Source organism: Phodopus roborovskii, unplaced genomic scaffold (assembly GCF_943737965.1).
Source record: "Phodopus roborovskii unplaced genomic scaffold, PHOROB, whole genome shotgun sequence".
Classification (NCBI taxonomy): Eukaryota; Metazoa; Chordata; class Mammalia; order Rodentia; family Cricetidae; genus Phodopus; species Phodopus roborovskii.
In genome coordinates this window covers 742183-769715 of record NW_026126716.1, presented here as the reverse complement: position 1 = coordinate 769715, position 27533 = coordinate 742183, and the positions used below count along the sequence as shown (strand labels likewise).

General features: G+C 42.1%; 1 pseudogene; it reads right to left on the bottom strand.

Annotated features, from left to right (window-relative positions):
- Positions 1-5241: 5241 nt before the first annotated feature.
- LOC127214455 (ribonuclease P protein subunit p29-like) overlaps positions 5242-27533 on the bottom strand; it is a 66706-nt pseudogene continuing 44414 nt past the window's right edge.

Sequence of the window (27533 nt, the reverse complement as noted above, 5' to 3'; positions counted from 1 at the left end):
GAGATTTTCCTCACAGGCCATGGCTACCTCCTCACTGGTCTTATGGTACTTTTCCTGGTCTCTCTGGTCTACCCCTCCACTCTTTCCCATTTTTCCTGCCATCTTCCCAGACCACTTATAGCCTATAGCTTCCAAATGCAACTGATCTTGGTAGCTCCTGGGTCATAGCCTATGCCAGTTTTCTTGCCTGACTTACTCTATTTTAGACATCTGACATCACTCTTACAGTAGTCACTGCCTTACACATTGAATTGTGCTGTATCTATGAGGTGGTTCCAGCAGATTCAAAGCAGCCACACCTGTTTTCCAAAGGTCTAGGGTAGAGTTGTAAGGGGTGTTTTATGAGGTGGCAGGAGATAATAAAATAATGTTTTTGTTAACATACTGCATTTTTAGGCAAAGTCCCTTAGTAGCCTGGACCCTCTTATGTGGGATAAGATTACTAGGGTGATGCTCACATTACTTCAGATAACTGCTAAGCTTGCATTTAGTAGCCCCCTCCTCGCAACCCCTTTGGTTTTTTTGAGACAGGGTTTCTCTGTGGCTTTAGAAACTCTCTTGGAACTTACTCTTGTAGACCATGCTGGCCATGCACTCACCACAGAGGTCTTCCTGCCTCTGCCTCCCAAATGCTGGGATTAGAGGCCTGGGCCACTACCTCCTTGCTAGTAGCATTTATCATGGTTCTTCTAGCTGCTAAGCTTGCAATTAGAAGCCTTACTCGTGGTTATTGTTGTACTTCTTCCATCTCCTCCTTCTTCTTGACAGTGAATCTTCAGATGCATTAAAAAAGTCTATTGTTTATTAATATGCATATGTCTTAACCAGGAAGGTTAGAAAGTTAGCATGGAGGGGATAGAGGTGAGGAATTGTTACTCATGCTAAGGATGACTGGAGGGAGGTCAAATGAGATAAATATGAAGTCAGTCTTAGGCTTTGCAAAGATGCATCAAAGCATGAGTCGGTGTTTGCTTGGTGGAGGCAGAACCAATGTAGTGTTTACATCTCATCCCATTCCATTCACCATCCCAACCAAACCGCCTTATCAGAGTCAGTCCCACTGTGTCCAGTCCATAGTTCAATGTCACAACCCTCAGCTCATTTTTAATGCTTTTCTCTCTTCATCTCTTTCTTCGTTCTTGTCTTCTTCCCTTCCACACTCGTCCCCTCCTGGCATCTCTGCCGAATGGAGTACAAATACAGAAGTATTTTCTGTGAGTACATATAAAGGCTGAGGCATTTGCTCCTGAGTGCTATCTTTGTCAAAATTTTGTGGCACATAGAATGTTGAACCCTTAGTGCCCTGTGCAATCTGAATGCTAAATTAGGCATCAGGAATGAATGAGCCCTAGATGCCATCTGGAATGTGCCATCCCATCCCCATATATTGGTGACTGGTGAGCGGCTTGTCACATTAACACTGGCTAAGAGTTCCACTCCTGGAGTCTGACTCAGAATGGCTGAAGAACAGCTTGGATATACTGCTGTGACATGTGCCTTTTTAATCCAGTGCAGGAATCCCAGGAGCCTGATCTCAGAGCCTGTCATGCAGTCAGGATGTCCCACTTGACAGGTGATTATGAACTGATCAATATTGCGGTTAAATAAGGATCAGGATAAACAAATAGGCCGAACAGATGTTTATTCAGGGAAGAAATAACTTACAGCCTAGACAGATGAACACCAGCAATTTCCACCGGATGTTCTCCTGTCCGAGTCCCACCAGCAAGAGAGCTTTTCCAGGCTCTTCCTTCAACCTCCTTCCACAGATCACTTCTGCCCATGGCTCCATCCCCAATTGGCGTGGTCAGTGCCACAAAAGGACTATCTCACTACAGATCAAAATTCTGTATCCTGGTCTGTGCTTTAGAAAGTTAGATGTTCCTGTCATCTTTTCCCCAACAATGAGGTGGGTGCAACCCAAGGCATCTTTTATGGGTTCGAGACCAATACCCTTACCATGTCTTTGTATGGCAGGGAGCACAGTAGGCAGACCTTCAAGGCCTTGCTTTGATTTCCTGGGTTCTATATGATGGTTCAGACCCTGGCTGGGATTAGATTCTCCCCATCCTACATGTTAGTCTTTTCATTCCTGTGATAAAATAACTGACATGAATATTATGAGGAAGACATTATTTAGTTCATAGCTTCTGCCATCACTGCAAGAAGTGCACAAGTGTGACAGGAAACCTGACAGACAATTAATAGAGAGAACACAATTACATGGTTTTCCAATGAGGCAGTATGGCTCAATCAATACCTCTTACCACTGAAAAGCTCACAGCTGCACAGCAACTAAACTCATACTTAACTTCCCTGTTAATAAATTAATAGGGGAGAACCTGGTATCCCACCAAAGGCATCCTAAGAAATATCCTAACACATGCACTCTTCATTATTAATTTTAAATTCGTTATAATGTTGGAAAATCTGCTGTCATGCTATTCTTTCTCTCTAATACACACAAAACATTCACCACGTTCATGTGGAGAGACACCCCCCCCCAAATAACACATGCCATGGCCCCAACCCATTCCCAATGTGGGGCCAAGGATCAGTATGCTTTTACTTCAAAGAAATGAAGTCAGCCAGATGATGGCTATCTGCGAGATTAGTTAAGTAAAGAGATGTTAACATGAATTCTTTCAACTGGAAGTATCCTGCTTTGGAATATTTATTCTTTTCTGTTTTCCGGAGATGAAGACATACATTATATTTTGGGCCTCCCTCCTCTCTCTCTCAGAACAAGGATTTGATCAGCTCATTGATGACAGTGAATTGATAAAAGCATTATATGGAGCCCCATGTGATTGCAGGGGAGGAAAGTACCTTACTACTGGTTCCTTCACTGGATATGTTGATTGAGGAGATAAAACTGCTTATCTATCCATGCAGTCTGCCCTTAACAGGGGAGTCACTCAAGACTGGATACCTATTAACAAACCTAAGTCCCTTCCCATCATTAATGGAGAGCCAGGCCTTTGTCCAATGGAGTGCAACTTTGTAGATAAAATAAATGCCAGGTATTATGGCACCTCTCAAGAGTGCATTCATAATAATCGATCATACTTTACAGCATTCCCCTTTTAAAACTATGAAGGGTAATTTGGAGGAGACTAGGGAACTATCCCTCAGGATCTCTACTCCAACAAATATGCTCAGGCTTCACACTTTGCTCCACCTGGAAAACCAGCTTGTTGTTATAAGATAGCACCCATCCATGTTTCTGATGGTGAGCTGAGAGATCAGGGCAGAGAAATCATAGTCCAGAAAAAATGCAAACCATGATTGACTCTCTGATTCCTCATATGGATTATCATACATTATTACTTCCCAAACCCAGCGGTACAAACAGCAACTCACAAACATCAGATATTCAGTCTGTTACCCATTATGCTTTAAACATTACCAACCCCAGCCTAGCAAAAGACTACCAGCTATCCTTGACCTTGGGAACCTCCTGGTCCATAGCATTACCTGTGCTTACTGATTCCTTGTTGCCTAATTATGAATTCATGGGGAAGGATAACTTCACACTTAGAGAGAGTCTCTTTTAAAATCCAGATAATTCCTCATGGTTTTACAAACATTTTAAGATTGACAGCTTTGATAGAGATGTAGGACAAGCCTCCTTTCCATCTTGCTTTTCAGTGATTAATGTCTCCACAGCTCTATTTGCTGGTTTTGGACAAGTCCTACTTTGTGCAATGGCTTAGTTCATTCCTTGCTGCCAGCTAATCGGACAGGATTGGGTGTCCTGACTACCCTCCTTCCAGATATAGAAATAATACCTGGATGTGCCCATCCCAATATGCACCATAGACAATTTCACTCTGAGGCACAAGAGAGCAGTCTAATTCATTCCAATACTGGTTGGACTAGGTATTTCAGGAGACCTAGCCACAGTTCTGCAGACATGGGTGTTAGGAACTAACAGCCAGCTGACCCCCGCCCCAATGATGATGGGTGGGAGGCTCATGGCAGTGTCATCCCTATGTAAGCTTTACCTGGCTTTACCTGGCAGCCAGAGGACTCAGTTATGCATTAGCAAGTCCCCTTTAAAAGGAAGTGGCCCACACCCCTCTCACTCTCTGCCACTCTGCCTCTCTGCTTCTCTGCCTCTCAATGCTCCTTTGCTTTCTCTTTGCTCTCTCTGTTCCCTCTCTCTCTCTCCTGCTTTCAGTTGGCCACCAGCTACCCCCTCTTTCTCTCCCCTCTCTCAATAAACTCCACGAAGGTGCTGAGTCTCGTGTTTGTGTTTCTTAGGCATAAGTTGCATCAAAAGAACAACAATGGGAATAGCAATAAAATCATACTCCAGGCTGTCTCAACAGCTACTGAGGATGTACAGACCATCTAAGTGTCAGTCCAGGAACTCCAGGACCAAGTTGACTCTCTAGCAGTGGTGTACCTACAAAATAGAAGAGGTCTAGACTTACTCACTGCTGACAAGTGAGTTATATTACTTTACAGCTAAATGCTGCTTTATGCTAACAAATCCAGAATAGTTCTAGACAGAATCAAGAAACATCAAGAAGAGCCAGAGAAACTTTGCAGATGGCTGTTTGATCAACCATCTGGAATGCCTAGAATGGACTCCTGCTTTAACTCCTTCCCCTGCTAGGTCCCATCCTTAGCCTACTTAGTCTTTTATCGCTAGGACCTTTTTTGTTAACAAACTGATGTTCCCCATTAAAAATCAAATGCTATAAAAATGCAACCCATACAGGTACATTATCATCACCTTGAAATGGCTGATATGGGATACAGCTATGATAAACACTAGCTAATACACAGGTAACCTGTGTGTTGACAAAATGGAGTCATCCTGTCCTTGGTGATCAGGGCTGGTTTTCCAATGACGGGCAACAGAGGAGAGACAGAGGTTTTCCTACCCCAATAGCCCCCTAAGACAGGAATGTTCGTCACAAGTATTCATCTCCAATGACAGGTAAGGCTATGCCACATTCCTGATCCAAGAATGTCTCTAACCTAATACAGGCACAGTTCTCTCAAGAATATCCCACTTCATGGCATTTTTTTTTAACTATATTTAAAAGAGGGACCTATGCAGAACACCAGAGCAAAGTTAGCATCTTAACAGCCATCTTTCCTATTATTCTCTTAGATACTAATATACTGGTAATTTTCCATTCTTTTATATAATTCCATTGTTAAACATTTGATGCAATCTGACCCTGAAAGAATCCCAGCTGCATGCTTATCGTATAGCAAGTTATCTTATAGCAGAACACCTGCATTCAGCCTGGAAGGACATTCTGCCTCCCTCAAGTACTCCACATTCTCCCTTTGGCCCGTTCCATCATTTCTCTAACACTTAAACTCTGTGGTTATATTCATTAAATGAGACATGATCAGAATACTGTCTTGTTTCTATGTCTTGTGTCTCTTGTTCCCTCATTCGCCTTTCTCCGGCAGGGTCCCTGTCAACTAACCAGCAGGTCGGGGTAATTACTAGGATTCTAGCTTGAACAAACTGGATCTAGATATCATCTGCCATTATCACAGATGAGGAATCCAGGTCGGAGAGAGCTGACCTCAGGACAGACCAAGGGATCTTTGTTAGGTAGTTTGAGATACATCTTGAATGTCCAAGTTGCTGTTGGGTGTCAGGGAGTAAATGAGTCTGCCTATTATGGGAAAGGTCTGCACTGGTGATGGCATGCTGGAAACTAGTATGAGTGGGAATCTGTCCCCAAAACTATTAGCTAGATGCTATACACTAACAGTGTGAGCCTGCCACATGCAGAAACCAATTAGTATGTGTTTACTTAGAGCCCAGGATGGGTCAGGTCATAAGCATTGTTGATTCGTAGTGCTTGTAACATAGAGATACCTCAGGGATGCCAGTGACAGACAACAGGCTGAGTCCCACCACTAAGTAACAGCCTCCAGATGACAATATGCTCTGTAGAATTTTCCTGAAACTATAGCACCATGGAGATCTGCATTTAGGAGCTTGTTCTGAATCATCTGTGGCTACCTAGGAGGTGAAGAGAGCCAATAAAGAAATGTTTGTAAAAAAGCAAACAGATCACAAACACCCACAGTAAACCAGTTTCTCGGGTTCTTCTCTAGTGCTCGCAAAACATGGGATGTGCTAACATGGCAGGGTTCAGAAATAAAACTCAAGTTTCTGTCTTGAGCCTGTGGCAAAGCTCACAGATACTTCTTTCAGAGTTCCTGCAGAGGAAGGGAGAGAGTGCATCTGTCATAAAGTCTGAAACATGGAGAAAGTTAGCACCATGAGCTTGGGAATTTCAGTGTTCAGCCAAACAGAGCTAGGCTCAAGGCTGAGAATGAGCATGAGGGAGCATTTGAGACTGTGTATAAGTCCATGTTCCCTGATGACAATTGACTAAGGCCAAGTACACTCCCCTCCTTGGAGTTCAATTTCTTACCTGGAAGAACCTTTCCAAGGTTCTCAATAGGCAGAGGTGGAGCTCTGCCTTGATGCCTTTCCTGCTGGCCAGTTGTTGGTGTGATGTTGGAGCCCCTGGCTCAGAGAAGGAAGAGCATCAGAAGGTGGCATTGTAGTATCAGCCATTAACAACCCATATGCTCTTCACCCTATCTGTTCTCCCAAGTGAAATGAACAAATGAACATCAGTCTTGTTTAACTCCTATTACAGAAGGTAAAGTTTGCCATGCAGGTCCTTGTTTAAGGTAGCATGTTTGCCTAGAAGTTAACAGTGGAGGACCAAAACTTTTTGCTGGGATTATTATCCCTTGTCTTGGTGCCCTTCACACAAAGCTCAGATTTGAGTCAAGAACACTAGGCTCAAATCTGAAACAAGCCCTTTCTGCAAGGACCCCAGGGAGGCAGCCCCACAGCACAGTGGAACTCTCACACCTTTGGGACTTGGGAGGCTTTGTGAATATAGAGTGTTATACAAAGCCTATAAATTGTGGCTATAAACACAAACTCAGAACTATTTGAAGGGAGAAAACTTCCCAGAAGACAGTAATGCCTTCATTTCAGAAACATCTGAAATGCATATGCAAGACCTCTCCTTGTCAGTAATATTTGAGTGGCAAATTATGTCTTGTGACATTAAAAGCTATAGGAAAATACATATTAATGAATATCATGATGTTCGTCTTCTCTAGAAAGCCATGGGCAACAGACTGAGATATTAGTGTGGAGATTACGAGAACAGCCAGAGGATGAATGTCCTCTTCAGTCTAGCCAAAGTCTGCCTTTTAGAGGACAAGCCAAGACACACACACACTCACACACACACACACACACACACACACACACACACACAGAGAGAGATAGATAGAGAGAGAGAGAGAGAGAGAGAGAGAGAGAGAGAGAGAGAATGGTAGGGTGAGGCTCCCTTCTTGTTGCAGAAACCAGTGGATCCCTTGTGACTGAGGGGGCAGGGCTGCCCAGTGAACCCTGGAGACTTGAGGAATTCACAGCCTGACCTAGAAGATTAGGCAATGGTGAGTGGCAAGGCCTTTAGAAAAGATGTGTGTACCTCTGTTGCTCCGGGTTAATGTCGAACAACCTCATGACTCTCCTCTGTTTGGCAGAGAAGACTTTGGATTTTTTTCTGCTGCTGCTTTGGCTTTTGGCAAGTGAAATATTCCAAGACCTCAGCCTTGCTCTGCAGATGGCTGTCACAATTTTGCTGGTATGCTCTGCTTCAGGAAGGAACTTACAAAGGCCTCAGCTTGCTGGAGTCCCAGCTCCTGCTCAGAGACATGGTGATATGGTTCACTGTTCTGGTCTCAGACAACAGGACCCTCATACCCCATTCCTGAGAGCCACCATCTTTACCATGTCTACATGTTTCCTCCACACAGCTGCCAAGGTGTAACAGTAATGCTCATGTTAACTGTGCAACTACCATACTGCTGCCAGGTCAAACACTGACTTCCTGTCCTGCATCTTTGAGGTAACTCTTTGGAGCATTCAAAATCCTTTGTAATGCAAGACTTCTCTAACCCTGTGGGGAAGAAAGAATGAGATATGGATTAGCCAGGTCATTAAATGAATCAGGACCACAAGATTAGACTGAAGTGAAAGGGAGTTGGGCTTTTTAGGGAAATGAGCCATTCTAGCACCAGGGGAAACTACCTGGGCTTCCAGGGAGGTCAACGAGGGGGAATGGGGACACTGAGCAGCACAGCCCTCTGTCCTTGTTCGTCAATCCGTGGACCCCATGTGGCTGCTCTTTGGGAGGTGTCCTCCACTCCCACTTTCAGTCACAAATATGAGAGCATCTTGGGCATTACTCACTCTCAACAACAGCACATGTAATATTAAGTTACACGGGTCCTAGGAAACACTAAGTGAAACTACTTCACAGTTGCATTCAGTCCTGAAACACTCAAGCATCACCTCCTCCCCAGTTGGGGCAGCAACAGTCTATTCTTCCCTGGGCAGCAGGTGCCTCACTTGGCCTTCTTCTGCTGCAACCCTGGGTAGTGCTCTTTCCTGAACCTACTGGTTGGGGAATATTATTTTAAGTTGTGTCTTTTGTTTATGCTGCATTTGTTTAACTCTGTGAAGTTGTGTTATTGTGATTTTCTAAAACAGAAGATGGTCTAATAAGGAGCTGAAGGCCAATAGCCTGCCTGGAGCAAGGACAGGTGGGGCTGGCTGGCAGACAGTATACATAGAAGGAGAAAGGAGGAAGAGAGGAAGCAAGAAGAGAACAAGGCGAGGAGGATGTCATGGACCAGCCACTCACCGAGCCCAGGCGTGAGAGTGAAATAAGATATGCAGAGGTAAAAAAAGGAAAAAGCCCAGTGGCAAAAGGTAATTGGGCTAATTTATAGTTAAGAAAAGCTATCAACAGACCAAGCTCAGGCCAGAAATTCATTATTAAAAATAAGCCCCTGGATGTGATTCTTGCATAGGGGGGTGTGTCCCACAAAAAAGTCAGACTAAAACATCACATTATACCTCCCTCTTTGCGGGGTTCTTTTCCACTAACCATACAGTAAAAACAAGTCTGAGGCTAACCACCTGCTTTATGTTAACATATCAACAGTAACTAATACCTACACTTTTCTAAAGGAGGGGGTAAAAAGACAGAATACACAATTTTTGAGGTACTTTAAGACAGGGATGGCTAAAGAGTCCATCAATATCAGAAGAATTTAGTTCTTTTAAGTACATATGTGCTCCCCATGGAAGGCATCACCCTCCCTGGGGAGCAGAAAGGGGATAGGATGGTGGTTGGTGCAGTGGATAGGTAAGAAGTAAGGATGTGGGAACTGGGACTGACAAGTGTAGTAAGCTTGTTTCAAATTTAAATTTTAAAAAATCATCAAAGTGGTCTCACTCTCATGAGTAAGTAAAATTAAAAGTTTACTGACCTTTCAAAATATTTATTTCATGGACAGTCTCTCTCTCTCTCTCTCTCTCTCTGTCTGTCTCTCTCTCTCTGTCTCTCTCTCTCAGTCTCTCTCTCTTACTTTCTCTCTCACTCTCTGTTTTGTTTGTTTAATACAGGTTGTATGTCTGTGTAGCCCTGGCTGTCCTAGTACTGAGACAGCCACCTGCCTCTGCCTTCTAAGTTCTGGTATACTTAGTGCTTCTCAAGTAGTTGATTTACAATGACACATAGATTCATATGCTCATAGGTATTTGTACAATTTATTTTAGTCTCATTAACCTTTCTAAGCCATTAGGAATATAGTTATTTTTTTCATGAACATAATAATAGTGACTTTGAATCATGCCAAAGGGACACAGCAGGGGTATAAGTCATCACATCACAAGCTTAATCTTCACAGTGTTCTCTCTCTCCTCTAATACTGCTCCAGTGCTTGCTTCCCCTTCCTGACACATCTCTTTTCTGCTCAAGTACCAAGTCCTTTGTTATGTGACACTGGGCCTAGGAAGCTTCTCATATGACAAAGGGTGAACAGCCAGGCAGTGGAGGGGAGCAGTAGTTATCCATGCAGGCAGTGGCTAAGAGAATTTAAAGGCCTAGGATGCACCTCTTCTATTTTTCCTGAGTGGCACTTGTCCCCTGAGGATAACACAAACACTCATCCTGAGCTCTATTCATGTCTAGAGAGTGAGTCGGGAAGATTCACACTCAGGGCCTTGATTGCTTTTGTGTACTGTGAGTCAATTCCCTGGATATTGTCCTGGGACTTCGTTGGGACAGGTATCCCTGATTCAGCTTCCAGTTTCTGACCATCTATAATGTCATCTGTTCCAATTTTGTGTCTCTCATCTAGGCCTCCCGAGGGCTCCTATGCAGTCTACTTCAGGCCTCACTTACTCCTTCCCTTTCTTCCTTGTATTCAGCACCTTTCAGCCACCAGGACACTTTGTTATTTAAATTTCTGCTGGAAAAATCCCTTATGCTCAAGAAACAAAATAGGCGCTTTGCACACACAGACTTGTTCCAGGGACATCCATGGGCCAAGATCACACTTCCACTTTGAAGCCTTGGGTGACATCATCGAGCCATGTGGGCCTCCAGGGGCCATGTGCCTTGGGGTTAGCTCCACAGCCAAGGGAGGGGTGGCCAAAGTGGCTGCTTCTGTGGCTACTGGAGTATGATTCTCCTGGTCTGTCAGTTGTTGTCTCCCCTTGGCTGCCTTAGTCTGTTTGCCCTTCAGGATCAATGGATATTGGAGGCAAGCTGTCATGGAGAGGGCTCTGGTATAAGAGGGATTAGGGAGTCTGAAATGCACCTGAAATAGCTGAGGTAATGGCTATAGGGAGGCTTAAGGAGGTCTTTGTTTGTTTGTTTGTTTGTAGTTTTTCATGACAGGGTTTCTGTGTTTGACAGCTCTGCTCAACCTGAAACTCACTCTGTAGTCCAGGTGGCCTTTAACTCTAAGACCTGCCTACCTCAGCCTCCTGCGTGCTGGTATTAAAGGCATCTTCCATAAACCTCTGTTATTTATTTTTATTCATTTATTTTTAAGCAAGGGACTCATATGGACCTGGCAGTTGTAGAATTCATTCACAATATTGTCGTGACCATCTCGACCAGCAAGGAAGACACATGCTCCCACTGTTCTTTAAGCAGTTTATTCAGGAACCTTGAAAAATCTTCTGACCCCAGGGAAAGCCTGCCCACAGTTTAAAAGCTCTCTACACATTATTAGTAGTCACATTGTGTAAAGATAACAGGATTATACTTCTATTTCAACTACGAAGTACTTTTATCACCTCATGTAAGGAATTCTTCTATCTTCTGTATGAGTAAAATCAGAGAGTAGCTTTGGTTGGCTTTGGTCTTGGAACTCTTGTTTTTTTCTTTTTTGTTTGTTTATTTCTTTGTTTTGTTTTGTTTTAATTAGTTTTCCCCTCTGAAGTCAAAATTACCCTGTTTAGCCCAGACACTTACTATGTAGCCTAGGCTGAGCTCAGAAGTGTAATATTCCTGTCTCAGCTTCTGGCATGTTAGAATTTACATGCCTCTCTCACTGCATCCATCCCAGAAAGCATCTTTGAGACTGGCAGAGATAGTTTCTGTCGGTGTGTAATGCTAGAGCTGGTGGAGAGATAACTGGTGATTAAGAATGTTTCTTTGACTTCCAGAAAACCAGATCTAAGTTCCCAGCAACCAAGGTAGACACTTAACAACAACCTGTATCTACAGATCAAGGAGATAAAACACCTTCCTCCTACTCAGACCTCCTTCCATGGGTCACTTCTGCCCCTGGGTCCACCCTCAATTGTCATGGTCAGTGCCACAGAAGGACACAAAGTGAATATCCCACTATAATTCCCCTTTTAGTCTAAGACCTCGAGGAAAAATGTAGATTAACAGAAATGAGTTAATGCTTAAGACAGAGCTAGCCGATAAGAAACTACTACCTGGACAACAGCAGTATATCTAATACAGAGTCTGTGTGTGTTATTTGGGGACGGCGTGGCAACTGGATAAGACCGGCCAGGCTGGCGGAAAAACCTACTCCTTACACCACTCCTTAAAACAAAATATGTGACTATAACTATTTGGGCAGGAAGAATACTTGATTTATAAAAGGTAGTTAATGAAGACTTTTCTGAGAAGGTGGAATTTGAGATTAGTAGGGCTCTGCCTGGTATCTTGAGCAAGCCTGAAGCTGTTGGCCACAACTTCTTGCTCCAGAGTTACTATTGGTACTCTTCCTGCCCCCATCCACAACCCAGAGTTGTCATTGGTACTCTTCCTGTTATGCTAACACACACCTGGTGGGGAGGAGCTAAACCTAATAAGTCTGTTATTTTCCACTGTGCTGTGAGTCAGTATATAAGCCCACTCCATCCACTCAATAAACACCATTCGGCATTCCAACATTGCCATTGAACAAATAAATAAATAAATAAATAAATAAATAAATCTTTAAGGAACACTAGAAAAATCATGTGCGTATACTCATGATACTCATTTAATAAAGCTTCCATCCTAAAATGAATCACTGACAAATTATTTTCCATAGCATATAAATGTAGATTATGACATAACGAGGCATACTCCATCCCACCGAATACAAGAATAACTCTATACCAGTTGTCAACCCATTCTCTTAAAAAACATTTCATGTGAGTTTAACTAAAATGTATGGGTTTTTGAAAAAAAATCAACAATAAAATCCATAAAAACAAGGAATAATTATATATTTTGAACTTCTAATCTTTTGAGTTGGGAATCACATAAACTGTATTTTATGCCCACTGCACAAACTACTTACAGAGATTGATGATAACATAGTACTGAAAAGACCACTGCAAAATCAGGAAGATAGAACATTCCCATGTGTAATATTGGCTCCTTTAACTTTCTCCAAATGCACAGACCAAGTCATGAAGATGAACCTATAATTCATAGGACTGTAATTCCTGATAGTAATGCATACACCTACAAACAACTGATTTTTATCAAAATATCTAAAATGGTACAATGAAAGAAAAGAAAGCATCTTCAACAAATGGTGCTGGCATAATAGGATGGTGACCCGTAGAAGACCTCAAATTAAATCAGGCCACACTGAATCTCTTAGAAGAGAATGTAGGAGGTACCCTTGAATGAATTGGTACAGTGACAGCTTCCTGAACTGAACAAAAGTAGCAAGGATACTAAGATCGACAATTAATAAATGGGACATCGTCAAATTGAGAAGATTCTGTAAGGCAAAGGACACAGTGGACAAGACCACAGACTGGCAAAAGATCTTCACCAACCTCATATCAGAGAGAGTGTGGTCTCCAGAGTATACAAAGAACTCAAGAAACTACTCACCAAAACACGAAATAACCCTATTAAAAATTGGGTACAGAACTGAATAGAGAATTCTCAATGGAGGAATCTAAAATGGCTGACAGACACTTAAAGTGCTCAACATCCTTAGCCATCAGGGAACTGCAAATCAAAACAACTCTGAGATACCATCATAATCCTGCCTGAATGTCTAAAATTAGGAACACTAATGACTATTTATGCTGGAGAGGATGTGGAGAAAGTCACACATTCTTTCACTGCCTGTGGGAGTGCCAACTTGTACAGCCAATTTGGACATCAGTATGGCGGTTCCTCAGGAATATGGGAATGAGTCTACCACAGGAACTGGCAATCCCCCTCTTAGGCATATACCAAATTGATCCACATTCATACAAAAGACATCTGTACAACTATGTTCATAGCAGCATTATTCATAACAGCAGTAACCTGGGAGCAACCTAGATGTCCCTCAACTGAAGAATGGTTAAGGAAGATGTGGTACATTTACACAATGGAATACTACTCAGTGGGGCGGAAATGGAATCTTGAAATATGCAGGCAAATGGATGGAACTTGAAGTAACCATTCTGAGTGAGGTAACCCACTCACAAAAAGAGGAATATGAAATGTACTCACTCATATATGGATTTTATACATAAAGCCAAGGACCACCAGTCTATAATCCACACTGCTAGAGAAACTAGGATACATGAGGAACCAAAGAGATTCATGCAAGGTCCCTCATAAAAGGGGAAAGGAACAATATCTCCTGAGCATATAGGGAGTGGGGGTGGGCAGTGAGTGGAGTGCAAGCAAGGACAAAGAGAAGGGGAGGAGAGGAGAGCATGTGGGACTAGGAAGATTGACTCAGGAGGATAAGAGAGCAAAAATAAAGGATAACATAAAAAAGAAAACTGACTATAAGTGTTCAGAGACCTACAAGGATGACCCCAACTAATGATCTGAGCAACAGAGGAAAGGCAACCATAAATGCTCTTCGATGATAATGAGATTGATGAGGAACTTATTTGCCATCATAGAGCCCTCATCTAGTAGCAGAAGCAGACACAAACAGCTAAACACTGAATAAAACTGGAATCCAAATGCAGAGAGAGAGGAGTGATAAGAAAATGGGGGTATGACCAGGCTACAGAAACCCATAGAGACAGCTGACCTGAACAAGGAGGAGCTAATGGATGTCCAGACTTATACCTGGGAAACCAGCATTGCACCAACTCAGACCCCCTGAACATGGGTCTCAGTTAGAAGGTGTAGACTGTCTGTCTAAGCGACCTCTGACAGTGGAACCAGGATGTATCCCTGGTTCAGGAAAAGACTTTGGGAGCACATTGGCCCTGGAGGGATACTCCCTTACCCTAGAGGCAGAAGGGAGGGTCTAGTCCCTACTCCAAATGACTTGACAGATTTTTTTGATCCCTCCTGGAAGGCATCACCTTCTCTATGGGTGGGGACGTGGAATGGGACTGGAGGGGGGGATAAAGAGGGTGTGATGGAAGGAAGGAGAGAGACTTGGGGTTAAAGTGTAAAATAAGAGAAAATAATAAATATAGGAAAAATATTTTCTTTTAAAAATGTGGGGGCTTTCTTATGGAGAGGTTCATCCTCTGCTCTCTGATCTACTCATTTCCAGGAATTCCACACATGAGGTAAACTCAAGCACACAGTTTGTAGAAGTGAAGCCTGAGTTCACACTTTCACATGTAAAAAGAAAGGGGGCTGGGGGTAAAGTCTAATGTGAGTGAAATGTGGATTTCATTTCCTAATCATGTGTAAGATTGACTCATTCTGTGTGACACATCCAGTCTAAGACAGTGAGTTAACAGTGGGAAGTCACTCCAGTGTGGCATCTGAAAAGGTCTCTGCAATGTCTTTGTACTGCCAGTGTAAGACTAAAGTCATACTAAAATGAAAATGCCTTCGTCAAACAAGTAATGACGTCATAGAGTTTCTTTTCTCTACACTAACACCCAAGGAATGGGCTCATGGAGGAGGCTCTAGGTTTTTCTGAATTAAGGTCATGTCCTGCTACACAGAGAGCTGGTAATAGAGCATGCATGTAGATACTTTGAGCAGCTAGCATCTGTTGGCAGATAGTCTTGGGAAAATTTATCTTTGATACTCAGTACACATCACACACCTACAGTGCTATGAACTTAATTATCTGTCTGAAAAAGTTACCAAGTTACCTGTATCGAAACCTATGAAATTATACTATAAAAAAAATCATTAACATTGCCTATGTTCTCATTGCTCAGGTTCACATAAAGAAAGTTGATATATGGAACATTATCTCTGCCTCTGGTTGACATATGACATATAGACATTGAGAAATAAAACAAGAGTGTCTTTCCAATCAGTGTGATATAATCCAAACTATAGCCTTCTTTCCCTGAAAAGTATCATTAGAGTCATTGTTTGCCCTCCCCAGACTGTAATACTGGTGGGTCAGTTGAGGGCAGGCAGATGAAGCACTCCAGAGATTGTTTCAGGGAACTGGGTATGCTTTAATGCCCATGAGCAACTACTCATATACCAGAAGCACAGTATCTGATTTGTTAGTTCATTACCTAAGAATGAGTAGTGAGCACTCATACCACCAGGGTCTCTTTGGAGAAGCCCATACAAGGAGCCAAGAAGAAACAATTGTGTCAACCAAGACACTAGGCACACAATGGGCTTGTGTCTCAGCTAGGCAAGGCCCCTTGTTACCCAATTGGCTACTAGCTGACCTTCCCCAGTTTCCACCCTCATGTGTCATTATTTTCCCAGATAACAAGCATATCCTCTTCACACAAGTTCGCTATCACAAAAGTGTCATAGAACACTCCTGTGGACAACTCAGGACGGAAAGAGTTGGAAACAGAATTGCTTTGCATTCCAAATCATTTTCCCACACTTTATGCAATAAATATTTCAATTACAATATATTGATTGAAAAACCAATATAAAGAAAAAATGTAATTGAATAAAAAATACATTAGGAAGGAAACAGACATTAAGTGAAAAGAAAAAAAAGGCTGTCACAATTACATACCCTGAAATTGCTTTCTATTACTGTGATAAAATATAAGTAGAACCAGCATGGGGAAGGAAGGGTTTACTTCATATAAAAGCTTGTGATTTAGAACCAAAGGAAGCCACTTCAGCAGCTCAATGGAGGAGCCTGAAACAGAAACCAAGGAAGCTCACTGCTCTCTGGCTTCCTCCCAGCCTGAAGCTCAGCTAATTTTTTGGTACAACACAGGCCTTCCTGCCTAGGAATAACAGTACCACCCACAGTGGGCAGGCACTCCTACATCAATTGTGAACCAAGAAAATGTCCCACAGACATGCCCACAGGCCAACATGAAAGAGGCAAATTCTTAATTGGGTGTGAAGTTGACAACCAAGATTAGCCTTCCTAGTGACCCATGGAAAAGGAGTTGGAGGATTTCAGGATCCAGGATGTATCATTCCTTTGCAACACCTGTGTTTGCATCTGCTGACTTGGCAGCAGTTAGAGAAGTCAGAAACTAAACACAGATGGGGAACTACAGGTGCTAACCATTTCTGAGTGTTGTATTTCAGACAGGACACTCTGGTCCTTGATAAAGTTCTGTGCTATAGAAGTACTGAGAGCCTAGGGAAAGAACATCTTAAAGCAGCAGAGGATAATTTAACATTTACAGACTCCTAATGTAAATTCTCTAAGAACAGGGAAATCAGACATGAGTAGTTAGGAAGAAACAAGAGATTGGTGGAGCTGGAGCAAACATTAAGGCCCTGGAGAACAGTAAACTTACACCTGGAATGAATTCGTGTTAATTGCACTTTGTAGTTCCATGAAATTTATCAAAACCTGAAACTAAATGTGAAAATTCTTCAAAATAGAAAAAGTTAAATCCCCAAGTCAATAATGTGGGGGCAACTTCTCACATGTCTATAGACACAGATATATAGAAATATGAAAAGCATTTGTACTATTTTGAACCAGAGCTAATTCAAATAATATTTTCTGTTTGTTTACTAAAGTAAATGGATGCATTTGTTCATTTAACTGTAATATGTTTGAGGATAATCCACGAATAGAGGAAAGAAATAGAAACTGACAGAAAGAGAGAAAAGAATGAAAACCAGACAAGGAAATTCCACTGCTTACGCAGCCTGGAAGTCAGAATCTATGAATACCTGCCGTCTGTCCTATCTAAAAGAAAGAAGGCATGTGCTGTGTTTGAGGGTAAAAGCTGATTTGGCAAATTCAGACTGTCAGAATAACCACAAAGCCTTGGTGTGGGGAGACATGCTCTTGACATGAATGTCCGGCTGGGCCCTAGTGATTCTAAATCTAATTTTAACCAGATGTCGGGAGAGTATTATGGCTATCGCAGGTCTCGATCCACTGCCTCTGAATTGGGAATAAGTGGCAGTTTTCTCCTCCTGCTGGATCAGAGAAGGCAGCTGACAGCACACTGAAACACAGTTTTCATAGCCTCAGAGGCCAGAATTCCAACCCTCCCAACTGTACTTTCCACAGGTACCCGCCCACACCTAACTAAGCATGCGCAGAGCTCCTGGCCTCTGCAAAGACTGGATCTCCACCAAGCTGCAGAGGGTGAGAAATCAGCCCTGCCTGGAGGGTGGAGCCCAGGGTGGCAGGGTGAATGTGGTGATGGAGAGAGTAAGGTGATGGTGGGGAGAGTGGAGAGGAGGGTGGTAGTGAGGCCTTTTCATTTGGAGGGACTGACTGAAAGCAAATTGGGTAGAGGCAGAGCCATGGTTGAGGTGGTGCACTATTGTTACTGATTAGTTATCTAATTAAAAGAAGGAACTATTGTACATTCTCTTCTGACCTCCACATACGTGACATGGTGATAACACAAGCATAGAACTAAACACAATAAATAACCAACCGACCTGGCAGATGCTGGTTTTCCATGTTATCCTCGTTCCACAACCTGCAGCTCTGCTTGCCAGTACTTTGTACTGAGGCCAGAATTTGGATCAAGTGCAAAGAACATCCAAGAAGTTCATAATTTGTGCCTTGTATTTTGGAGGGCCCGGATGAAGCTGGGTATTGTCTGTTAAATAGTTCTGTCTTGTAGAACACTCCAAGCCATCCTATGAAGCAAGCACAGGAGAATCACACTCCAAGACCTCAAATGACACAGAATGAAAAGGGTCTTGAAAACTCTTCAAATAAAATCAATCCCAGCTTTAAGTTTTCAGATTAGGATCGTACAATTAGCAAACACATGCCAAAGTTCCCCCTGTCCAGGAAACTTCAAAGGATGACACATTTCTGGTTCCAACATTTTGAATGAGAAGAGAAATACTCACTATCTGCTGTTCTCATGCTGTTACACACAGCTTTCTTCTGGGAGAACACAGAAATACCTGCCTCTCTCTCACATACATGTGTTTACTGAAAAGATCCATAACTGGATACAGTAGTGATCTCCTTTAATCCTGTCACTGGGCAGGCTGAGGAACATATATCATATATGTATACATGGATGTGGTAAGAGAGGACTGTAAATAATAATGTCAGAAGCTGGAACAGGAATATTACATTTCTGAGCTCAGCCTATGCTACATAGCAAGTTCTGAGCTATACATGGTTACTTTGTCTTCAGAGGGGGAAACTAATTTGAAAAAGTAAGAGTTCTGAGACCAAAGCCAGCTAAAGCTACTCTCCCTTTGTACTCATTAAATGAGTTGATAAAAGTACTTAGTAGCTGAAACAGAAGTAAATCCCCAAACATCATTACACAACACGACTTCTAGTACTGCAAATGAATTCTAGGACAGCTAGGGTCATATGACACCCTTACTTTAAAATAAATAAAAATAAATAAATAAATAAATAACAGAGGGTTGTGTCACATGCCTTTAATCCCAGCACACAGGAGGCAGAGACAGGCAGATTCTGAGTTTGAGGGCACCTGCTCTACACAGCTTCAAGTCAGGCAGGGCTGTTAAACAGTGGAAAACCTGTCTGGAAAAAACTTTGAAAACCAAACAACAAATAAATCAAACCCCCTCCAAAGGACTCTGAAACACTCTCTACAGCCATTCCCTCCACTATTTCAGCTGCATTTCTGCCTCCATAATCCCCACTCTCCCCAGCATCCTCTCCCTGACAGCTTGCCTCCTATATTCATTTATCCTGACAGCAGCCCCACTGTTGCAGCCAGGGGGAGACAACAACTGAAGAGATCACAACAAACAGACCCCACCCACCACTGAAGGGGCCACTTTGCCATGGAGGTAATCCCACTGCACATGTCTAGCCAGAGGCCAAAGCGGCCCTATGACATCACGAAAGGAAATAAATCCAGTCTGGTCCAGGTCTATGGATGACCATGGAGCAAGTGTGTGGGCTGTGCTTACTTTGTTTCTTGGGCACAGAGGATTTTCCAGAGGAAATTTCAACAAGAAAGATCACTGGTGGCTTAAAACTGCAGAACACAGCAAAGAAAGGGAAGGAGTGAGTGAGGCTTGAATCAAGTAGACTTCTTGGGAGAGCTAGGGAAGCTGGCCGACAATGAAGGGTGAGCTGGAGGACAGACAAGGATTTAAGAAGGGTGCGAGTATAGAGGGCCAGGAACGGGAAGCTGAATCAGGATACCTGTCACAACAGAGTCCCAAGACCACTTTCCAGGGAATTGGCTCAGAGTGCATAAAAGCAATCGAGACCCAGAGTGTGAAGCCACCCGACTCAATCTCTAGACTCGAATAGATGTCAGGATGAGTGTGTATTATCCCCAGGGGGAACTAGTGTCGCGCAGGAGACTAGAAGAGTTGAATGCAAGTCCTTTAGGTTGTGCTGGCCCCTGCCTACCTGAATAAGTGCTTCCAAGGACCCTGCTCCCTTCCACTGCCTGGCTTTTCACCCTTCCTCTCATAAAAACCTCCGTAGGTGCATGCAGTATCACAAACCTAAGGCGTTGGTATGTGAGCAGAAAAGAGAAGCAAGGTGAGCACTGGAACGGTTTTAGAGCAGACAGAAAACAGTTTAAAATTAAGCTCTGATCTGGTGATGCACACCCCACTGTGTCATATTATCAGAGATCAAATGCTTAGGGATGCCTTAAAGTCAATACTATTATTTATATAAAAGGAAATACTTGATCTTGTGTCCTATGCCTTTGAACCCAGCACCCAATACCACGTAAAATAATGTATGAAAATGCGGTGGGTGTGTTCACAGGGCAATGGTGGATCTTATTTTAATCCCAGCACTTGGGAGGCAGTGGCAGGCTAAACTCAGTTCCAGGCCATCCAGGTCTACAGAGTTAGTGCCAGGACAACCATGGCTATGAAGTGAAACCCTGTAGTAAAAAACCCTGTGTGTGTGTGTGTGTGTGTGTGTGTATGTGTTGTGCTATGTGTGAGGACACATGGATTTGTGAGCATGGGTGTGAGTGTAAAATAAGTTTTGGATGACACAAGCTGAGTTCTTTTTGACCCAGTTTATTGATGAATATGTTGTAATCCAAAGTCTTAGGGAGGAATTTTTCACCTGTTAAAATTAGCCTTCAGCCTTTCTGTCAGGGGTTGAAGATTTAGCTTAGTGGTAAAAATTGTGTGGCATGCCCAAGGCCCAGGGACTGATCTCTAAAGCTGAAAACAAAATCCTTTAAATGAAATGAGATAAGAAGATGAGGGCTGCTGTTCTCTAAGAGCCCTTATGTTGGAACAAAGCCATCATTAGTTTGGATTGGAAGTTGTGACAAGATCTGCTTCTGATACGTGCAGGACATGGGATGAGTTTTCCTGCTGTTAGCTGATTCTTTTTGTTCATTTATCATTTTTTTGATATTTCTTTCCTGCCTATTTATTTATTTATCTATCTGTTTATTTATTATTTGGAGACAGTGTCTCATTTTGTATTCCATGGCCTACCTCAAGCTGGGAGATACTCCTGTCTCTGCCTACTGAGTGCAGGGATTAAAGGTGTTTAGGACCATGGTAACTTCATTAATTTATTATTTATTTAGTGTATTTATTTACTTTCATTTCTTGCAATAATTTCCCTGTGTAGTCTACTGTGTCCCAGAATCACTCTGTAGACCTTGCTGGGCTAAAACTCACAGAGATTCTACTGCCTGTGAGTGGGATTAAAGCTGTGTAACACTACTGCCTGACTATTTTTTTATTTATACTTGTTGAATATTCTCAAAGTTCATGAAGTTAAAGAGGCCTTCAAGCAGGAAATCATGCAGTATGGACTGAAACAGAGTCCTTGTAACAAAGTGAATGCGGCTCATCGGAAGATCTTCCCAACTTACTAGTGAAGATTCCTAGAGAAGAAAGCCTGGCATGTGACCATCAGCATCTTCAAGAATATCAATAGGAAGGATCATAGTGAGAGGGCAGCAGGAGAGATTGCTGGTGAGTAGGGTCAAGCTTCTTTACTGTGAGGTTCATGTCATAGTTTTGATACCTCTTGTTCATTCCCAACTTCCATAGGACAGGCAGGTGTGGGGAATATTATTCTACTTGAGGAATGAGGCAGAGTAGTGTAGATATGTTAACTCTAATCTGTGAAGTCAAATGCATGAAGGTTTCATGCCCTAACCTACCTAGATTGTTAAACTTCTACCTAGGACATCAGTCATTTTACCCTTGTATCAAAAATGAAGACTTAACTCTAGAGTGAAGTTGTAACTCTGGATTTGGGCAGGCAGCATCAGAAAACACATGGGAGTGCAGGAAGTTGGCACTGTCTGTGTAAACCTGAAAATCTGACTTCAGAAACCACATAAAATCCAGGCATCAGAGCAAGTTGGCCCTTCAGCATGGCAAGGTGTAAGGTAGCTGAAGAGAAACCTGTCTCAAAAAATGACATGGAGGAGGGTCTGCACGGATAGCTCAATGTTTTTAAGGACACCTGCTACTCAATCAGAAGACCTTTGTCAGTTTCCAGAACCTACTTGGTGGTTCACAAGCAGCACATAACCCAAGTGTCAAGGAATCTAGTGCCCTCTTCTGTCTCCTAAGAGCACTGCACTTATGTGATACACATACATATGCAGACAAAAGCACCCATATGTATCTTTCTTTTCTTTCCTCTCTTTCTTCTTTCTTCTTTCTTCCTTCCTTCCTTCCTTCCTTCCTTCCTTCCTTCCTTCCTTCCTTTCTTTCTTTTTTATAAGTGCAGGACACCTAAAGGAGACAACTAGCATTGGCCTCTAGTCTCAACATGCATGGGTACTGTGCCCCTTCCCCAACTTCTAAACTTATATAACTTTCATGTATGTATTTGAATTAACTGTTTTCTGGAGTGAAATAAGATTTCTCCTTTTTTGTCATGGCTGAGTCTGTTTTGTTCTTTAACAAGCACAAGTGTAAAATGGAAAACCATCTTTCATAAACAGCATGGTCTTAAGAGTCACATGATTATCCTGGTATAAGATTTCATGGATGCAACTCATGATAATGATAGGTCTGTGCTATGAAAGGTTTCTCACACCTCAGTTTTTTGTTTGTTGTTTTAAAAAATGTCTCTGTGCTGTTCTTTCTACTCTGACTTTTTCTAGAGAAAAGTTTACTTAAGTTTAAAATATATGAAAACGAGAACAATCAGATTATGTCTTAGATGAATGTGAGAGTACTTGCATGCATTTCTGTGTACTATGTGTGTATATTTCCCTTGGAGCAGGCAGAGGGTGTTTAGATATTCTGGTACTGGACAGTGGTATGGATGATTCCTGAACTGAACCCAGGTCTTCTGAGTGCTTGTAACCACTGAGCCATATCTTAATCCCCATGTGTTATGACATCATACCATGTCTCATGTATATCTTTATATCCTTTTTGTTGTTTATGCTTTAGGTTCAATTTTGTTTTCAACTATCCTTATTCCCTGTTCAGCTACTTTTATTTTGTGGTTTTGGACCCTGCCAAGACTCTCTTTGTAGAACAGATTAGCCTGAAACTCACAGAGATCTACATGCCTCTGCCTCCCTATTTCTGAGACTAAAAGGGCATACCTCATGGCTTCTGTTCAGATATTTCTAATCAATAACAAATCCACCTATTAACTTCTTTTGAGTTTTTTAATGTTATTATTTGTGTGTGTACACACATTTGCATACCATGGTTCACAAGTGGAGCTGAGAAGACAACTTTTGATAGTTAGTTCTGCTTCTGTCATTTGAGTTTTGGGGACCAAACTCAGGTCATGAGACTCCTTGTCAAATGTAGTCACAACCTAAGGCATCTCACCAGCCCCTATCTGTTGGTTCTTAAATTTAGTTAAGACATTTTACATGTGCAGTTTGACTTGGTTTTCCTCTGCTTCCAATGATTACCCAACCTGCCTTTTATTTTTATGGAACACCTTTTAAAAATTGTTATGCTTAGCATACAACGTGAGTTTTTGTATAAAATTGTGTGTGTGTGTGTGTGTGTGTGTGTGTGTGTCATTGTGCTTTTCTACCATATTCACCCACAGTGACTCTCCTCTGTTTGTCTCCCTCTAGTTCACTCTTGCCCACCTAAATGGACTCCTTTTTCTTTCATGCCATATATGTGGGAAGTTGTTTATATAGACCATTTGACACTATTTTTTAAAATTACATGTATGTGTGTAGGTCTGTATGTGGGATTACATATATGAGTGCAATTCCTGCAGAGGCCAGAGGAAAAAGAACTATCAGAAGATATGTCCCAATTTGGTTTAACAGATATCTATAGGGAGCCTAACTACTAGTATTCCAGAGCTTCTACCTTCACAAAAGCTTTTGGAGGGCATGTTCAGTTGTGCTGAACATTTTTTCCTGCAAGATCTATGGGGCCACAGAAACCCTATCATATTTTGAGAGGTTGCAATTACATAGAACCATACAAAGTCTTTCTCAAGTTCATAGTACCACAGACAGTCCCAAATAAGACATTTTTAGGGACGTTGGAGACCCTTGAGATTCTAGAGTTCTGGAATTCACATGGCCATTCATGTGAACACACAAACTAAAAATGTTGCATACTACACTGCAATTGTGAGTGAAGATGGTGCACTAAACTCAACAAAGTCCCTGGTACAGTTTTCTCAATGTAGCTGGGGCTACTCACTCTTTACTGGTTGTTTCTACAGTCCAATAGAGACAGAAATTCTTACTCATGCACCCACTTTATGTTATGCAGATGTGTAGATTGCTGAGTGCACAAGCTCAAGGTTGGCTAAAACTGACTCTCTCAACCCCATATGGAAATGTGTGGATTGCTGAATGCACAGCTAGGAAAGGCTAACTTTCACCTCTGCCTATTTAAGAAGATAATTGCAATTTGGCTTGAGGTTCTCACTCAAGAAGAGATTTTTGACTCATGCCAGGTAAGACAAGACCAACCAATACTTTAGAAACTTGTGAAAATCCAGCCTATGGTATGCACATTTGGATTTTCAGCATTTCTTTGGTGAGGTGCCAGGATCTCAAGTGAGGCCTATTCAGGCTGTAAAGCCATATGATGATACAAATAAACAATAAAAGTAAATAAACTAATGAGGTGACATATATGAGAACTTTTCCATGCAATATTATTGGAGTTCCCTTTGGAAATCCTTCATATATGACCCGTGCCCATGCCTATGATCTGTGTGCATTTTTCAGAATGTGCATATTCATGTGTGGGCAAAGATGAACAGGTGCTTCAGCACATCTGCAGATGTGAGCAGACTGCCTGGAGTGCTAGCCTTCCCTTGCCTTTTAGTCCAATAGAATTTCCCTGTGCTCCGTGTCTTCTCCTGTCTCCCTGTCCCATGTCACCTGAAGAGAACTTTAAATGTAGAAGTGAGAAGTGGCCAACCACACCCAGGTGTTGGGTGTTTTCTGGAGATCCCGTCCCAGGTTCTGACACTGTCCCTGCTAGTACTTCAGTCAGTGTCATTATCTCCCTTATCTACTTGAGAATTTCCTGCATACTTGAGAATTTCCTGCAAAGGTCTAACTAATGCTGAAACATAATCTCATACAACCAAATGTCTCTCTCCTTCACATCTCTCCGTTATGTCCTTATATTAACTGAGAGTTTGACTTTTAGAAAGTAACACTGCACAGCACATTCCTTACTATGGGATATGATTAATTATTTTCCCAATGTGCTTTCTCTAATCTCTACAGAGCTCTGAAAAGATGAGGATCCAAATGTAATGAGTTTTGAAGAAACTGATGTGGCTTAAACTAAGTTAAAGGCCTCTTTTACAGGAAGTCAAGGTGGCAGGAAGGAAAGAGAACACCAGTCACACAAGGTTCTGTTATAACAGCAAAGTGGATCCAGGCAAGACAAAGAAATGGGACATGGAAAAGGGGATGAAGCTTTCTCTGTGCTTCTCAGTGCTCCAGACTTCAGACACCTGTTCAACAGACAATCTTCCTTGACTTGTGACTTGTAGTCACAAATGTGTGTAGCTGACCCAGATGCAATAGGGTCCATTTAAACATAAGTCTTTAAACCTGTGGTGACTTACCTGGGCTTTCCACCATCTTAACCTTTCCATCATGTTTGTCTTATGATGTGTTTGGTTTGATCTCTTTGAAGGCTTCTTGTGGACCACCCCACTGCTGTTTTAATAACAAAGCTTTCTTCTGAAGATACTTCAGCACTTTTAAGTGCCAATGAGAGATTGGGGACCACCTCCCCACTTGTGTCTTTATCAACTCCATCCACCGTCCTATCCAGAAGAGCACTCCATTTGACAAAGTCTGAGGAGTTTTGATGGTATTTCTTACATCTTCATAGAAGGCCTTGTTTTCTGCCTCTTCTTCCTCTCTCTCTGTCTCTCTCTCTCTCTCTCTTCCTATAGAAAGAGAAATGGGATCACTGTAATTCTTCAAAACTGAGAAGAATAGACTTGCCAGCAAAGAGATGAACAAACTGCAGTTGTGTCCAGATCTGACATCTCATCATGGAGTCTATTCCCCTTCATAACCCTGGTACTATGAAAAACAGCCATGACTCCCTCACTCAGTTACTGCATAGCTGTTTTAAGTGACAATTCTGTCTCAATGTTCTGAGTACCCTAATGTACCTTGGGTCTTTTTATAGTTATGCATTTCCATGGGCTTGTGTGTGTGTGTGTGTGTGTGTGTGTGTGTGTGTGTTTCTGTGTGTTGACTTATGTAGGTACAAGCCCATGTGTTTGCAAATATGTGTAGAGCTACAGCATATCTCTTGGATCAAAACCTGCACTGGAACAGGAAAACACAGTCCCAGGTCACAGGTTGACTAAGTGATACAAAAACATTCTGTCTTTATGCTCACTTGTTGATGACCTTATATGGCAGGTATTTTGCATAATCCTTGCTATACTGTTTCAGCAGTTTGCTATATTTATTGTCTATTTATTGTCTGCAACACAAAAACAAAATGGAGAATTAGAATAATGCTAATGTCAGCAAAGTGGGAAAGAAAACAAGTTGGGAGAGACATTAGAATCTTTTTTTTAATTTAATATATTTTTCTTCTTTTACACATCAGTCCTATTTCCCTTTCGCTCTGATCCTCCATTCCTCCCAGAGACTCCCTCATTCCAACCATTTAAATCCCCAGACAGGGTGAGGCCTTCCATGAGGGTTCATCAAGGTCTGTTAAGTCATTTGAGGTAGGGCCTAGGCCCTCCCCCATGGATCTGTGCTAAAGGATTATCCCCACCATGGAGAATGTGCTCTCAAAGTACTTTCCTGCAGCAGGGATACATCCTGGTTCCATGAGATGTCAGTTTCTTATGTATGACTTGAGCTCCATTCACTGCCAATCCTTTCTTCTATACTGTGATGCTAAGGTAGCATCACCTCCCCTCCCAACAAGGTTCAAATTCTGTGACATTTCTTTGTGTAGCTCCCTCTGACTCTAGAGATTTAGGTCTATCACAAAGACAAAGAAGATCCACCTTGTTGATTTTGGATCCTGTTCCCTTAGAAAGCATGTTGCAGTACTCTGTGCCTTTTCTGAGTTTTCCACGAAGTGTCTAAATGAATAAAGCAGAGTGACTAAGGTATGCATAAAAGTTCTAAATGTCGAAATATGGCATTTCTATAAAATTTCCATAAATATTTCTATAAAAATTCTAGGCATGGATTCAGAAGTTCTTGGAATGAGAAGAGTTCCACCCTGGGATCCCACATCCCTTTCCTTCCCAGTGCCTGGAGAAAGAAAGGTCCTCATTCATTTATCAGCTTGTGTGTGTGTGAGCTGCCAGAAATCTGATTGAAAGTTGTCTTTGTCAAGTTTCATAAGCTCAGCAGAGGTGAGAAGCATGAAGAGGAAGACAAGATTAATGAAGGAACAGTTACAGGAAAGGAGATGGAAAGTGCAGAT